Source organism: Triticum aestivum, chromosome 4D (genome assembly GCF_018294505.1).
Source record: "Triticum aestivum cultivar Chinese Spring chromosome 4D, IWGSC CS RefSeq v2.1, whole genome shotgun sequence".
Classification (NCBI taxonomy): Eukaryota; Viridiplantae; Streptophyta; class Magnoliopsida; order Poales; family Poaceae; genus Triticum; species Triticum aestivum.
In genome coordinates this window covers 79,531,974-79,547,734 of record NC_057805.1, presented here as the reverse complement: position 1 = coordinate 79,547,734, position 15,761 = coordinate 79,531,974, and positions in this window count along the sequence as shown.

Genomic DNA, 15,761 nt, shown 5'->3' with positions numbered 1-15,761 from the left:
TAGAGACCTTAAATTAATTTTGCAAAAGACTGTTAATAGATCTAGAAAGAATTGGTCTAAGAAACTTGATGATGCATTATGGGCCTATAGAACTGCATATAAAAATCCTATGGATATTGAAGGAAATATGCTCTAGAGGCAATAATAAAGTATTATATATTTCCTTATATCATGATAAATGTTTATTATTCATGCTAGAATTGTATTAACCGGAAACATAATACATGTGTGAATACATAGACAAACAGAGTGTCACTAGTATGCCTCTACTTGACTAGCTCGTTAATCAAAGATGGTTATGTTTCCTAGCCATAGACATGAGTTGTCATTTGATTAACGGGATCACCTCATTAGGAGAATGACGTGATTGACTTGACCCATTCCGTTAGCTTAGCACTCGATCATTTAGTATGTTGCTATTGCTTTCTTCATGACTTATACATGTTCCTATGACTATGAGATTATGCAACTCCCGTTTACTGGAGGAACACTTTGTGTGCTACCAAACGTCACAACGTAAATGGGTGATTATAAAGGTGCTCTACAGGTGTCTCCAAAGGTACTTGTTGGGTTGGCGTATTTCGAGATTAGGATTTGTCACTCCAATTGTCGGAGAGGTATCTCTGGGCCCACTCCGTAATGCACATCACTATAAGCCTTGCAAGCATTGTGACTAATGAGTTAGTTGCGGGATGATGTGTTACGGTACGAGTAAAGAGACTTGCCGGTAACGAGATTGAACTAGGTATCGAGATACCGACGATCAAATCTCGGGCAAGTAACATACCGGTGACAAAGGGAACAACGTATGTTGTTATGCGGTCTGACCGATAAAGATCTTCGTAGAATATGTGGGAGCCAATATGGGCATCCAGGTCCCGCTATTGGTTATTGACCGGAGACGTGTCTCGGTCATGTCTACATAGTTCTCGAACCCGTAGGGTCCGCACTCTTAACGTTACGATGATAGTTTTATTGAGTTTTGATGTACCGAAGGAGTTCGGAGTCCCGGATGAGATCGGGGATATGACGAGGAGTCTCGAAATGGTCGAGACGTAAAGATAGATATATTGGACGACTATATTCGGACTTCGGAAAGGTTCCGAGTGATTCGGGTATTTTTCGGAGTACCGGAGAGTTACGGGAATTCGTATTGGGCCTTAATGGGCCATACGGGAAAGGAGAGAAAGGCCTCAAAAGGTGGCCGCACCCCTCCCCATGGTCTGGTCCGAATTGGACTAGGGAAGGGGGGGGGCGCACCCTTCCTTCTTTCTCCTTCCCCCTTCCCTTCTCTTACTCCCACAAGGAAAGGAGGAGTCCTACTCCCGGTGGGAGTAGGACTCCCCCCTATGGCGCGCCTCTCCCCTTGGCCGGCTGCCTCCCCCTTGCTCCTTTATATACGGGGGCAGGGGGGCACCCCAGAGACACAACAATTGATCCTTGAGATCTCTTAGCCGTGTGCGGTGCCCCCCTCCACCATATTACACCTCGATAATACCGTTGCGGAGCTTAGGCGAAGCCCTGCGTCGGTGGAACATCATCATCGTCACCACGCCGTCGTGCTGACGAAACTCTCCCTCAACACTCGGCTGGATCGGAGTTTGAGGGACGTCATCGAGCTGAACGTGTGTAGAACTCGGAGGTGCCGTACGTTCGGTACTTGATCGGTCGGATCGTGAAGACGTACGACTACATCAACCGCGTTGTGATAACGCTTCCGCTGTCGGTCTACGAGGGTACGTGGACAACACTCTCCCCTCTCGTTGCTATGCATCACCATGATCTTGCGTGTGCGTAGGATTTTTTTTGAAATTACTACGTTCCCCAACAGAGATGTCTCCGTATAAAATGGTTTATGGAAAAGCATGTCACTTACCTCTCGAACCAGAACATAAGGCATATTGGGCCATTAAAGAGCTCAATTATGATTTCAAACTTGCCGGTGAGAAGAGACTATTTGACATTAGCTAACTTGATGAGTGGAGAACCCAAGCTTATGAGAATGCCAAGCTGTTTAAAGTAAAAGTGAAAAGATGGCATGACAAAAGGATACAAAAGCGTGAGTTTAATGTAGGTGATTATGTTTTGCTATAACAACTCGCGTTTAAGTTTTTTTGCAGGAAAACTCCTCTCTAAATGGGAAGGCCCTTACGTTATTGAGGAGGTCTATCATTCCGGTGCCATAAAAATCAACAACTTCGAGGGCACAAATCCGAAGGTGGTGAACGGTCAAAGAATCAAACATTATATCTCAGGTAATCCCATAAATGTTGAAACTAATGTTATTGAAACCGTAACCCCAGAGGAATACATAAGGGACACTTTCCAGAAAGTTTCAGACTCCGAAAAGGAATAGGTATGTGGTACGGTAAGTAAACCGACCCCAAAACAGTTCTAATAGCAATTTTCTCCGTTTTGGAATATTTAAGAAAATAGGAAAATAAGAAGTAGTCCGAAAGGGACACGAGGCATCCACGAGGGTGGAGGGCACGCCCTACCCCCAGGGCGCGTCCCCCTGCCTCGTGGGCACCTCGTGTGCTCTCCGGACTCCGTTCTCTTTCACGATACTTCTTTTGGTCGGTAAAAATTCATTATATAATCTCCCTAAGGTTTTGACCCTCGTATCACGCAAATATCCTCTGTTTTTGTTTTGAGCTGTTTTCTGTCTGAAGTTATCAAGGCCAGGCATCATGTCGTCCTCCTCCTCCAACAATGAGGGCAACGATGCTTGGATAATGAAGATAGAGCTGAAGAGAGAAGAACCCGTGGAGACCAACAAGGATGATAGGATCAAGAAGGCCATGGAGGATCAAGCTCCGGCAGCAGAAGAAGAAGACATCCTTCAACCCCATTACAATCTTCTTACCCCAACTGAGATTGAAGCTTTCAAGATGATTGAGTTAGCTCGCATACAAAACAAGTATCTCACATGTGAAAATATTTTGTTGAAGGAGCATATCACGACGCTCAAGGGCATTATCCGCAAATTGGAGGATCTCCTACGCTCGATGTGCGACACTCCATCATCACCACCAGCTTCTTCACCACCAAAGGAGAACTGAGTATCGAGTATGGGCAGTCCCCTTCGCAACTGCTAATATTGGGGGAGGTGCCCCGTTATCGTATCACCATCACACTCCTATCTTTACCGTTTTTCTTAGTTCGATCCTTTTGGTAATATCTTGATTGTAACGCCCACGATGCGGCTATATCTCCCACGTGTCGAGGCACGACTTAGAGGCATAACCGCATAGTGGTTTTGTCGCAAGAAGGGTCATCTTCACACAATCCCATGTAATGAACAAGAATGGGATAAAGAGTTGGCTTACAATCGCCACTTCACACAATACATAAATATTATTCATACATCATCCAGAATATAAACATATAGACCGACTACGGTCAAAATCCAGATGAAAATAAGACAACCCCAAATGCTAGATCCCCGATCGTCCCAACTAGGTCCACTACTGATCATCAGGAAAAGACACATAGTAACGACCACGTTCCTCGTCGAACTCCCACTTGAGATCGACCCCATCATCTGCACTGGCATCGTCGGCACCTGCAACTGTTTTGGTAGAATCTGTGTCACGGGGACTCAGCAATCTCACACCCGCGAGATCAAGACTATTTAAGCTTGGAGGAAAGGAAGGAGTAGTGAGGTGGAGCTACAGCAGCAAAAGCATATATGGTGGCTAACTTGCGCAAATGAGAGTGAGAAGAGAAGCAACGGAACGGACGTCATCTAGCAATGACCAAGAAGTGATCCTGAACTCCTACTTACGTCATACATAACACAGACCGTGTTCACTTCCCGGACTCCGCCGAGAAGAGACCATCACGGCTACACTCGCAGTTGATGTATTTTAATTGGGGTCAAGTGGCAAGTTCTCTACAACCGGACATTAACAAATTCCCATCTGCCTCATAACCGCGGGCACGGCTTTCGAAAGATAATACCCTGCAGGGGTGTCCCAACTTAGCCCATCATAAGCTCTCACGGTCAACGAAGGATAAACCTTCTCCCGGAAAGACCCGATCAGTCTCGGAATCCCGGTTTACAAGACATTTCGACAATGGTAAAACAAGACTAGCAAAGCCGCCCGAATGTGCCGACAAATCCCGATAGGAGCTGCACATATCTCATTCTCAGGGCACACCGGATAAGCGAAGCGTACAGGTACCAACATAACCCAAGTTGCCAAGGGACGGTCCCGCACGGTGCTCTAGTTTGGACCAGCACTCAGAGGAACACTGGCCCGGGGGTTAAAATAAGATGACCCTCGGGCTCGCGAAAACCCGGGGGAAAAAAGGCTTAGGCGGCAAATGGTAAAACCAAAGTTGGGCCTTGCTGGAGGAGTTTTATTCAAGGCGAACTGTCAAGGGGGTCCCATAAATCACCCGACCGCGTAAGGAACGCAAACTCAAGGAACATAATCCCGGTATAACAGTAGCTAGGGCGGCAAGAGTGGAACAAAACACCAGGCATAAGGCCGAGCCTTCCACCCTTTACCAAATATATATAGATGCATTAATTAAATAAGAGGTATTGTGACATCCCAACATATCCATGTTCCAACATGGAACAAACTTCAACTTCACCTGCAACTAGCAACGCTATAAGAGGGGCTGAGCAAAAGCGGTAACTTAGCCAAACAACGGTTTGCTAGGAAAGGATGGTTAGAGGATGACATGGCAAAATGGGAGACATGATATAGCAAGTGATAGGTAGTGCAGCATGGCAATAGAGCGAACAACTAGCAAAGCAAAGATAGAAGTGATTTCGAGGGGTGGTCATCTTGCCTGGAAGGTTCTCAGAGTTGTCGAAGGCTTGATCCTCGTAAGCGTACTCAACAGGTTCCTCGTTCACGAACTCGTCTCCCGGCTCTACCCAAGACAAGAACACAAACAAACGGAACCACAATCAACAACGAGAAATGCACAAGCAACATGATGCCAAACATGTATGATATGCAAGATATGATATGCGATGCATATGCGTGCTCCGGAAGGGAAATGATGAACATGGCAGTAACTTGGCAAACCAAGCATGCCACTGGAAAGATGAGGTGATTTCGGTCGAAATCGATATAAAGATCACCGGAATCGGATGCACGGTTTGCAAATGGCAAGCAAAACAAGAATGACGCGAATCTACGATTAACAGCATGATAGCACTTAAAATGCAACAAGCAACAATGCTACAGCACCCCAACATAGCAACAAAGCATATGACAGTAATCTACGGGAGATGATTGACAAAAGATGAACACTTAGCTACGGCTAGATCACATCATATCAAGCTCAAACAAGCATGGCAAAAGTGCAAAAGATAACAGGTTCACAGACTTGGTGAAAAACTGGACATGGCAGAAAACAGCATCAGGTAGCAATGTTCAGAGCACGAAATCAACATGCTACAGGAACTTAACATAGAAAAACAAGGCATGGCAGTGTTCTACTAAATGCAAATGACAAAAGTCCCTTACTGACCATAAGCCAAAAAGGACCAAAAGATATGATGGCAAGCATGTAAACATAGCAAGTTTCGTTATCAGGTTTCAGACTTAGCAGAAAACAGAGCATGGCAGAAATAATAATATGTAGGCCTCTTTGTGAGCTTTATGCACTCACTACAGAGCAATGCATGACAAAATAAGCATACCTACAGCAAGATGGCATGTTTATGAAGCTATCCATGGCAAGAACAAATGCATAGCATGTATGGATCAACTACAATAAGCTTGGCAAAATTGCATATCATGTTAAGAATCTGCCAGAAATTTTTATAGCAAAAGTAGAGCAAGATTGAGTCATGCTATGGCACTCCATAATTTCAAACAATTGCAGGAATGGATCAATTACAACTATAGCTACAAAACATCCTTACTGAACATCTCCAAAATATGCATGGATCTCTCTGTAGCATCAAGTTTACATGGCAACAAAATAACAGCAGACAAAGACTTAGAGAAATCAGTCCCTGAAATCAGAAATATTACGGGGCCTACTTTGCATGCTTGTGCTAGTCACCACAGAGATCACAAAAATACATGGCATACACCCTTGGAAAGATGGCATGGCATACTTCAAAACACATGTAGAGCTCATACCCATAAGATGCACAGATTTAAAGAAACAAAAATGACAAATCTCCAAGTTCTGCTAAGAACCAGAAGATAACAGCAACTAGCCCTCTTCAAACAGAGAGTTGGGCATCAAGATGACCTCTAATGAACATGGTGCAATTGAACAAAATGTAGAGCATCGCGAGACGAACAATTTGACATATTACACGCGCGAATCGGAGCTACATGCAAGGAGTTATGGCATCACGAACAGAGGCATATGCTGTGAAAAATCAGTGACTTGGAGAAAAAAACGGGGTTCGGGGTCAACCGCTACAGTAGCAGATCTGGATCGGGCCGAAGTCTTGAGCTCGAGCTCGGCCTCGATGGCGCTCGCCGGCGGGAGGAAGAGGAGGCGGCGAGGTCGGCGGGGCCGGCGCCGGAGGAGGAGAGGGAGGCCGGCCGGGGCTCCGGTGGAGGGGGGCGCGGCCCGAGGCGGCGGTGGCCGCGGTGGCGGCGGCGGCCGGTGGCGATGGCGGCGGCGGTGGCCGGAGGCGAGGGCGGCGGCGGCGCGTTGGGCGGCGGCGGCGCGGGCAGGCGTCGGGCCGCGGGGGCCCGCGGCAGGCCGGGCGGGCCGGCGCGGTGGAGGCGGCGGCGGCGACACGTGGCGCGTGCCGATTTGCTGGGCGGCGCGGGCGGACTTTGTCCGGCGGCGCGAGGTGGACGGAGCTAGGGTTGGACTGAGTTCGTTTTCGGGAGGGTCACATATTTATAAGTAGAGGGAGCTAGGAGGCTCCAAATGAGGTGCGGTTTTCGCTCACACAATCGTGATCGAACGACCTAGAGCATGGAAGAGAGTTTGGTGGGTTTTGGGCTGGTTTTGAGGGGTTTTTTTGCTGGACACTCAAATGGACTTTGCGGATGCCCGGTTAACCGTTGGAGTACCAAACGACCTCCAAATGGAACGAAACTTGACCGGTGGTCTCCGGGTGGTATATTAAGGCCACTTGACAAGCCTCGGTCCATTCCGAGAAAGTTTGACACCCGCACACGAAAGAAAACAAGAGGGATGCGCCGGAGGAGATAGGAGCGCCGGAATGCAAAACGGACAACGGGGAAAATGCTCGGATGCAAGAGACGAACACGTATGCAAATGCAATGCACATGATGACATGATATGAAAAAGCATGACATGACAAAATACAAAACGAAAGACAAAACCCGACCACGGAGAAAATATCATATCACAAAGCCGAAAATGGCAAGAGTCGGAGTTACAAATATGGCAAGTTACATGCGGGGTGTTACATTGATCTAGTAGAATAAAGTTTTAGTATGATTTAGTTTTGAGTTTTGCTTTATGATCCTTCTATGCAATCGAGTCCATGAGCTATATATAATAAAGATTAGTTTTGAGTCAAGGGCTTAATTATCTTGGTATGATCTTGAGGGAATAAAAGTAAAAGAGAAGAGAAAGAGTAAAAAGAATGAAACATATCATATTGATCTTATGGAGAGTAATGACTTCACATATAAAAGAGTATGATGAATAAAAGTTGTTGAGAGTTAACAAACATAGTTTTGGTCATCGTTGCAATTAATAGGAAGTAATAAACAAAGAGAGGTTCTCACATATAAATATACTATCTTGGACATCTTTTATGATTGTGAGCACTCATTAAAATATGACATGCTAAAAGGTTGATGTTGGACAAGGAAGACAATGTAATGGTTTATGTTTTCTTATATCGGAAATAAAGTATATTGTCATCGATCATCCAACATGTTGAGCTTGCCTTTCCCCCTCATGCTAGCCAAACTCTTTGCACCAAGTAGAGATACTACTTGTGCTTCCAAATATCCTTAAACCCAGTTTTGCCATGAGTGTCCACCACACCTACCTATGGATTGAGTAAGATCCTTCAAGTAAGTTGTCATTGTTGCGTGCAATAAAAATTGCTCTCTAAATATGTATGATTTATTAGTGTGGAGAAAATAAGCTTTATATGATCTTGTGATGTGGAATAAATAAAAGCGACGGACTGCATACTAAAGGTCCATATCACAAGTGGCAATATAAAGTGACCTTCTTGCGCATTAAGATTTTGTGCATCCAACCATAAAAGCACATGGCAACCTCTGCTTCCCTCTGCGAAGGGCCTATCTTTTATTATTGTCTTTTACCTTATACAAGAGTCATGTTGATCTTCACCTTTCCTTTTTACATTTTATCCTTTGGCAAGCACACTGTGTTGGAAAGATCCTGATATATATATATATATCCAATTGGATGTAAGTTATCATGAACTATTATTGTTGACATTACCCTTGAGGTAAAAGGTTGGGAGGAAACTATAAGCCCCTATCTTTCTGTGTGTCCGATTAAAACTCCATACCCATAAGTATTGCGTGAGTGATAGCAATTGTGAAAGACTAAATGATAGTTGAGTATGTGGACTTGTTGAAAAGCTCTTATATTGACTCTTTCTCATGTTATGATAAATTGCAATTGCTTCAATGACCGAGATCATAGTTTGTTAGTTTTCAATGAAGTTTCTGATTCATACTTGACATTGTGAATAGATTGTTACTTTAGCATGAGAAATCATATAACTATATATATATATATGTTGTTGTTATAAGAATGATCATGTGATGTCTACTACACAACATTCTTCTTGTAGACGTTGTTGGGCCTCCAAGTGCAGAGGTTTGTAGGACAGTAGCAAATTTCCCTCAAGTGGATGACCTAAGGTTTATCAATCCATGGGAGGCGTAGGTTGAAGATAAATTGTATAGGTGCAACCAAATAACAAAGAGTCTATTGTGTCCCCAACACACCCAATACAATGGTAAATTGTATAGGTGCACTAGTTCGGCGAAGAGATGGTGATACAAGTGCAATATAGATGGTAGATATAGGTCTTTGTAATATGGAAAATATAAAAATAGCAAGGTAACTAATGATAAAAGTGAGCACAAACGGTATTGCAATGCTAGGAAACAAGGCCTAGGGTTCATACTTTCACTAGTGCAAGTTCTCTCAACAATAATAACATAACTGGATCATATAACTATCCCTCAACATGCAACAAAGAGTCACTCCAAAGTCACTAATAGCGGAGAACAAACGAAGAGATTATTGTAGGGTACGAAACCACCTCAAAGTTATTCTTTCGGATCGATCTATTCAAGAGTTCGTACTAGAATAACACCTTAAGACACAAATCAACCAAAACCCTAATGTCACCTCGAGTATCCGTGGGTATGATTATACGATATGCATCACAGAATCTCAGATTCATCTATTCAAACCAACACAAAGTACTTCAAAGAGTGCCCCAAAGTTTCTACCGGAGAGTCAAGACGAAAACGTGTGCCAACCCCTATGCATAAGTTCACAAGGTCACTGAACCCGCAAGTTCATCACCAAAACATACATCAAGTAGATCACGTGATATCCCATTGTCACCACAGATAAGCACATGCAAGACATACATCAAGTGTTCTCAAATCCTTAAAGACTCAATCCGATAAGATAAATTCAAAGGGAAAACTTAATCCATTACAAGAGAGTAGAGGGGGAGAAACATCATAAGATCCAATTATAATAGCAAAGCTCGCGATACATCAAGATCGTACCACCTCAAGAACACGAGAGAGAGAGATCAAACACATAGCTACTGGTACATACCCTCAGCCCCGAGGGTGAACTACTCCCTCCTTGTCATGGAGAGCACTGAGATGATGAGGATGGCCACCGGTGAGGGATCCCCCGTCCGGCAGGGTGCCGGAACAGGGTCCCGATGTAACATCCCAAATTTTCAATTTGGAATGTTATACATAGATCATCATTGCATATCATGTTTTGTTGCATTTTGACAAATCCTCGATAAATCCTAAGCAACTCAAGGACCCTCGGAGAGAGTTGGGGATTTTCTCAAATTTTCTTATTTGATTTTCAAACGAGGATTGGGATTTTAATTATTTTTCTCTCCGGAAAAATATTTCATTTAAAAATAAACGAGAGGAGAAAATATGACTTCTCCAAAAATATTGAAATACTGGAGGAAAAATGTTAAAATCATTATTTGGAATTTATTGGATTTTATTTGCAATTTTTATTGCATTTAAAAATATGCATGTTTTCAAAATATTTATTTTTGATTTTAAAAATGTTCACCCTATTCTAGATTTTCTAACTAGACGGGGAAAATTTATTTCATATTTTTCTGATTTTTATTTATTTTTCTACGCAATATTTTCCGCGGAACTTAAAAAAAAAACGCGCCGCGCCGACTGGGCCGAGGCCCAGCCGACGGCCGCCCCGTCGCCTTCCTCCCCGCACGCGAGTCGCCGGAGCCGGCCGCCGCCGCCTCGGTGCCCCTTCCCCAAGCCAGCCCCCCCCTCCATATATACCCCCCCCCCTCCGTTTCTCCTCACCCGCCCCGCCGCGCCGCATCGCCGCCGCCGCGCCGCATCTAGCCCCGCCGCCGCCGCCGTTGCCTCGCCCCGCCGCCGGAGCGCCGAGCCCCGCCCCTCGCCCGCCGGAGCCCCGCCCGAGCCCCGCACCCCGCCGCCGACCCCGCCCGCCGGAGCCCTCGCCGGAGCGAGCCCGTCGAGGTACTGCCCGTGTTCGTTGACCGGTTTTCTAAAAAAAACCTTTTGTTTAAAAAAAAGACCCTAGATCGGTTTTTTTTCTGTTTTCTTATTTCACGAGCGTTCACCGAACCGTTCGTTTTAACGAACGCGTTCGTCGGTTTTTCTCTGTTAACGAACGTCCGTTATTTAACCGTTCGTCCGTTTTTCTTTTTCGTCGGATTTTCTCGTTATTTTCTCAGATTCGATTTCTGATCGAATTTTCGAATCTGTTTAACTTCTCGCTCGTTTATCGGAATCAGGTGATTCAAGCGCCTAGAGTTTCGTCTCGAAATTCTCTTTCCGTTTAACCTACTCAAACAAGTTTTTGCTACAGTAAAATTTGACCTAGATCCAGATTAGCAAACGAAGTTTCTTTCTTTCGCCGTTTGACTTTCGTTGCTTCTTTCGAGTTGATTCTTTTTGCAAACCGGAGTTCTTAAGTTGAACTTTCTGGTTGGATCTTTCATTCGAGTTTTACCTGTGCATTAGATGAGTACTGATTGTATGCTTGTTTGTTTGCGATAGAGTACCCGGAGTGTGCCGCTTGTTACTTCGACTCGCTAGGTTTTGCGGATCATCAGCAAGGCAAGTAACACTTTGATCATACCCCGTTCATACCCAGTTTTATTGCATTAGATCTATTTCCTCAAACACATTGCATGATTAGGATCTAATTAAACTGTGGGTATTGGGAAGTAGTTGAGGTAGTACCTATTACCTGTTTCTTATCAAACCCTTGGGAGTTACTTCTACGTTGCTTTTATTATTGCCATGCTATGCTCGTAGACGTGGATTGGGTTTGAGAGATATTCATGACAGATGTGAGTGTTTAATAATGGTTCAACTTAAGGTGGCAACTAAAACTCACATCTGGGTGGATTGAGGCACCTGGAGAACCCAGTGTTGTCTGTATGTATAAGGTCCGCCACCCAGGCTCAAAGGGATCATAAGATTATTCATGCTAGAAACTTCCGTGTGCAGCCGCAAGCTATTATGGGCTCTAGCATAGCTGAGTAGGTTACAGGATCTCTTGAAGAGGTGGACTAGCAGATGTAGGGGAAAGTAGGTGTACCGGTCCATCCAGAGTAGAGAGTGACTGTTTCTGAAAGACTGTGTCTCGGTCATCCGTTTCTCAAACATCATGCAGTGCGAGAATCAAGCGGAGGCGATCGAGTCTTGTGGGGAAAAGTGCACAAACCTCTGCAGAGTGTACAAACTGATCATGATTAGCCGTGTCCCCGGTTATGGACAACTTGAGTATCTAGTACCTGGATTATCATTTGAATCTCATCACCGTGATACTTATAATTAATTTTGTTGGGTTAATGATGATACTTAATTGGGATTGAGTTGGAGGTACCTTCTCAATGTTTCAACCACCATGATAGTTAAATAAAATTTATTCCTTTGAGTAGGATAAAATTGGCTTTTCGCAAAAACTGTAACCATAGAGCTTTCCACCAGCCATATATGCATATAGTATAGCATTATCATTGTTCATTGCTCTCTATGTGTTACTTTGCCAGCATATTCTATGTGCTGACCCGTTTTCGGGCTGCAACGTTTCATGTTGCAGACTTTTCAGACGACGAGTAAGGTGCCTTAGGTCGTGGTCTTATACTCAGTGATGCCGCTGGAGTTGATGGACTCACTTATCTTCCAAGTCTTCCGCTGTTATCGTTATTAGATGGCCTTAAGCCATGTTTATCATACTTAATCTCTTCGGAGATATTCGATGTAATAAGTGTGTGATTGCTACTCTGTTATAAATCCTCCATTTGTACTGTGCGTGTCAGCATTACTGATCCAGGGATGACACTGGTGCACAGCAGCACAGGCCATTTGAGGTCTGGTCGCTACAAAGTTGGTATCAGAGCACACGCTGACTATAGGACACGACCACTAAGCTTAAGCCCTAGAAAACTTCTCTCTTCTCATTTCTGACCCCTCTCCACTTTCTACTCTTTTAGGAATGGCGAATGCAAGGAGCAAGTTCATGCAACCAGATGAAGACACGCCGTTTGGACGACATTTGAAGGAAGTCACCAAGTACTTGAACATAGGAATACCAAGCGTCACCGGAACCTACAACGCCACATTACCTGAAGAGGAGAGCTGGAAGATTCAAGTTATCATTCCAGGAAGGACGTTTGCCAATTACGGACCCATGAGATTGGTTTTCGAAGCACCAACTTGGAGTTTAGGGAAGAGCATGGCCGCACACATCGCCATGGGACGCATTGGAGAAGTCTATCACCAGGAGCTTAAGGATACAATTTATCAAATTTGTGGACGTCGAGACGCGCAATGGGAGATGATCAAGACCAAGAAGGATGGATCAATTGCAGCTTTCATCCAGGAGCAGAACCAACATATTCGACGCCAGGAGAACCAGATATGCACGGACAAGGAAGAACTGAAGAAGGCATTCACGAAGATCAAGGAACTCCAAGAAGAACTCAAGACTACACGCGAAGATTATTTGGAGGAAATCAACGCACTAGTCGGGAAGATTGACGACCTGGAGAATAAGATTGGAGCATTCGTGGGAAATCCAGTGCCAAAAGCAGAAGTCGACGAATGCACTTGTCCGGATAACTACATCATCATCGACGACACCGACTCGGAACCAAGTGAAGACGAATGGATTGATGAAGCTGGAGCAGACATCATGGAGTCTTCAACGGATCAGAATTTTTAGTAGACTACCATATCAGTAGTAGTTTTCCCCCATTTAGTAGTATAGTTCAAGCACTTTGTAACGCTAGTTAGATCGATTGTTTTGCCTTGTTTGGATTGATTGAGTGATATTGATTGAATTTGTCTCATGAGCATATGGGTAGTGTTTTCTCTCTAGACCTCATTCTATTCTTAATTCTCATCTTTTCTAAACCTATCAGATGCCTCCGAGACGCGACACCGGATTTGTTTTCCCGCCAGAGATCACCCAGTTGATTCAGCAACAGAATGCCCTGATGCAAGTGTTAGTTCAGAACCAAGGCAACAACAACAACAACAACCCACCGCCACCACCACCTGTTGATCACTTAGCCCGTTTCTTAAGGCTAAACCCGCCGGTGTTTTCCAGTAGCACCGAGCCGATTGTTGCAGATGATTGGCTCCGCAAAGTTGGAAGGGAGTTGACCACTGCAGGATGCACAGATGCGGAAAGAGTGCGTTTTGCCGCACATCAGCTTGATGGACCCGCAGCATCATGGTGGGAGAATTATACAGCCACGCACCCTATTGACACTGTCACATGGGACCAGTTTCAGCAAGCTTTCCGTACAGCTCATGTTTCAGCAGGAGCTATGGCTATGAAGAAGCGTGAGTTTCGCAACCTACGCCAAGGAGGACGCACCGTAGGCCAGTATGTGGAGGATTTCAGTAAGTTAGCACGTTATGCACCAGATGACGTTGCTACGGATGCTGCCAAGCAGGAGAAGTTTCTGGAAGGATTGAATGATGAGCTGAGTATGCAGTTGATGGTAGCAACTTTCAACAACTACCAGGAGCTGGTAGATAGAGCTCTCATGATTGAAGGGAAGCAACAGCAGATTGAAAACCGCAAGAGGAAGTATGGACAAGGGAAGTACAATTCTGGAGCCCAGCAGAAGCCACGATTTACCCCGAAGCCGGGAGGACAGTTTCAGCATACCCATGGAGGAGGTAGTTCGCACAACCATAATGGCTCCAAGAATGGTAATGGGAATGGAGGAGGAAACGGACAGAACCGCACCAACCCATCTACCCCAACCAAGAGAGATCTAAGTCACATTACTTGTTTCAAGTGCCAGAAGACGGGACATTATGCTACTGATTGTCCCGAAGCCCAAAATGGAAATGGCAATGGAAGCTCTGGGAAGAAGCCGAACCCGTTCAACAAAGGACATGTGAACCACGTGAGCGTGGAGGAGGTTGAAGCTCAGCCTGATGCAGTAATAGGTAAGTTTTTGGTTAAGTCATTTACTGCAACTGTTCTTTTCGATACTGGTGCATCGCATTCATACATATCAAGGGGATTCGTAAACAAGTTTAAGATGTCCACCCAAGTTCTCAAAAGCCCCATGTTAGTAACCTCGCCAGGAGCAGAGTATGTGGCCACCCAAGGATGTTTTCAGATACCGTTGGCCATTGGAAGGCATGTTTTCCCCTCAGACCTCATTGTTTTGGAATCGCAAGGTTTGGATGTGATTTTGGGAATGGATTGGCTATCGTTGTATGGAGGAAACATCGATTGTGCCAGCAAGACGATTTTGCTTACCACCCCGGAAGGAAAAAGGATCAAGTATGTATCCCGGCATATGCCGAAGAGGACTCAAGTGAATTCCTTATCAGGAGTTGTACAGGAGGAAGTACCAGTGGTGAAGGATTATCCGGATGTATTTCCAGAAGAGTTGCCAGGCATGCCACCAGATAGAGACATTGAGTTTTTGATTGAACTTTTGCCAGGCACAGGGCCAATATCTAAGAGACCGTACAGGATGCCCGCAAAGGATTTGGAGGAAATTAAGAAGCAGATCAAGGAGTTACTGGATAAAGGCTATATTCGCCCAAGTTCGTCACCTTGGGGATCACCAGTACTTCTAGTGGAGAAGAAAGATGGATCACTAAGGATGGTTGTTGATTACCGAGGATTGAATGAAGTGACCATCAAAAACAAGTACCCACTGCCGATGATCAATGATTTGTTTGACCGCCTGCAAGGAGCTAAAGTATTTTCCAAGATCGATCTACGATCAGGATACCATCAGTTAAAGATTCGAGAGCAGGATATACCCAAGACGGCATTTACCACCAGATATGGATTGTATGAGTATACCGTTATGTCATTTGGACTGACTAACGCACCGGCCTATTTCATGAACCTGATGAACAAAGTGTTTATGGAGTTTTTGGATAAGTTCGTCGTGGTGTTCATTGATGATATTTTAATCTTTTCCAAGGATGAAGAAGAGCATGAGGAGCATTTACGATTGGTACTTGAGAAGCTCAGAGAACATCAGTTATATGCCAAGTTCAGCAAATGTGAGTTTTGGTTGAAGGAAG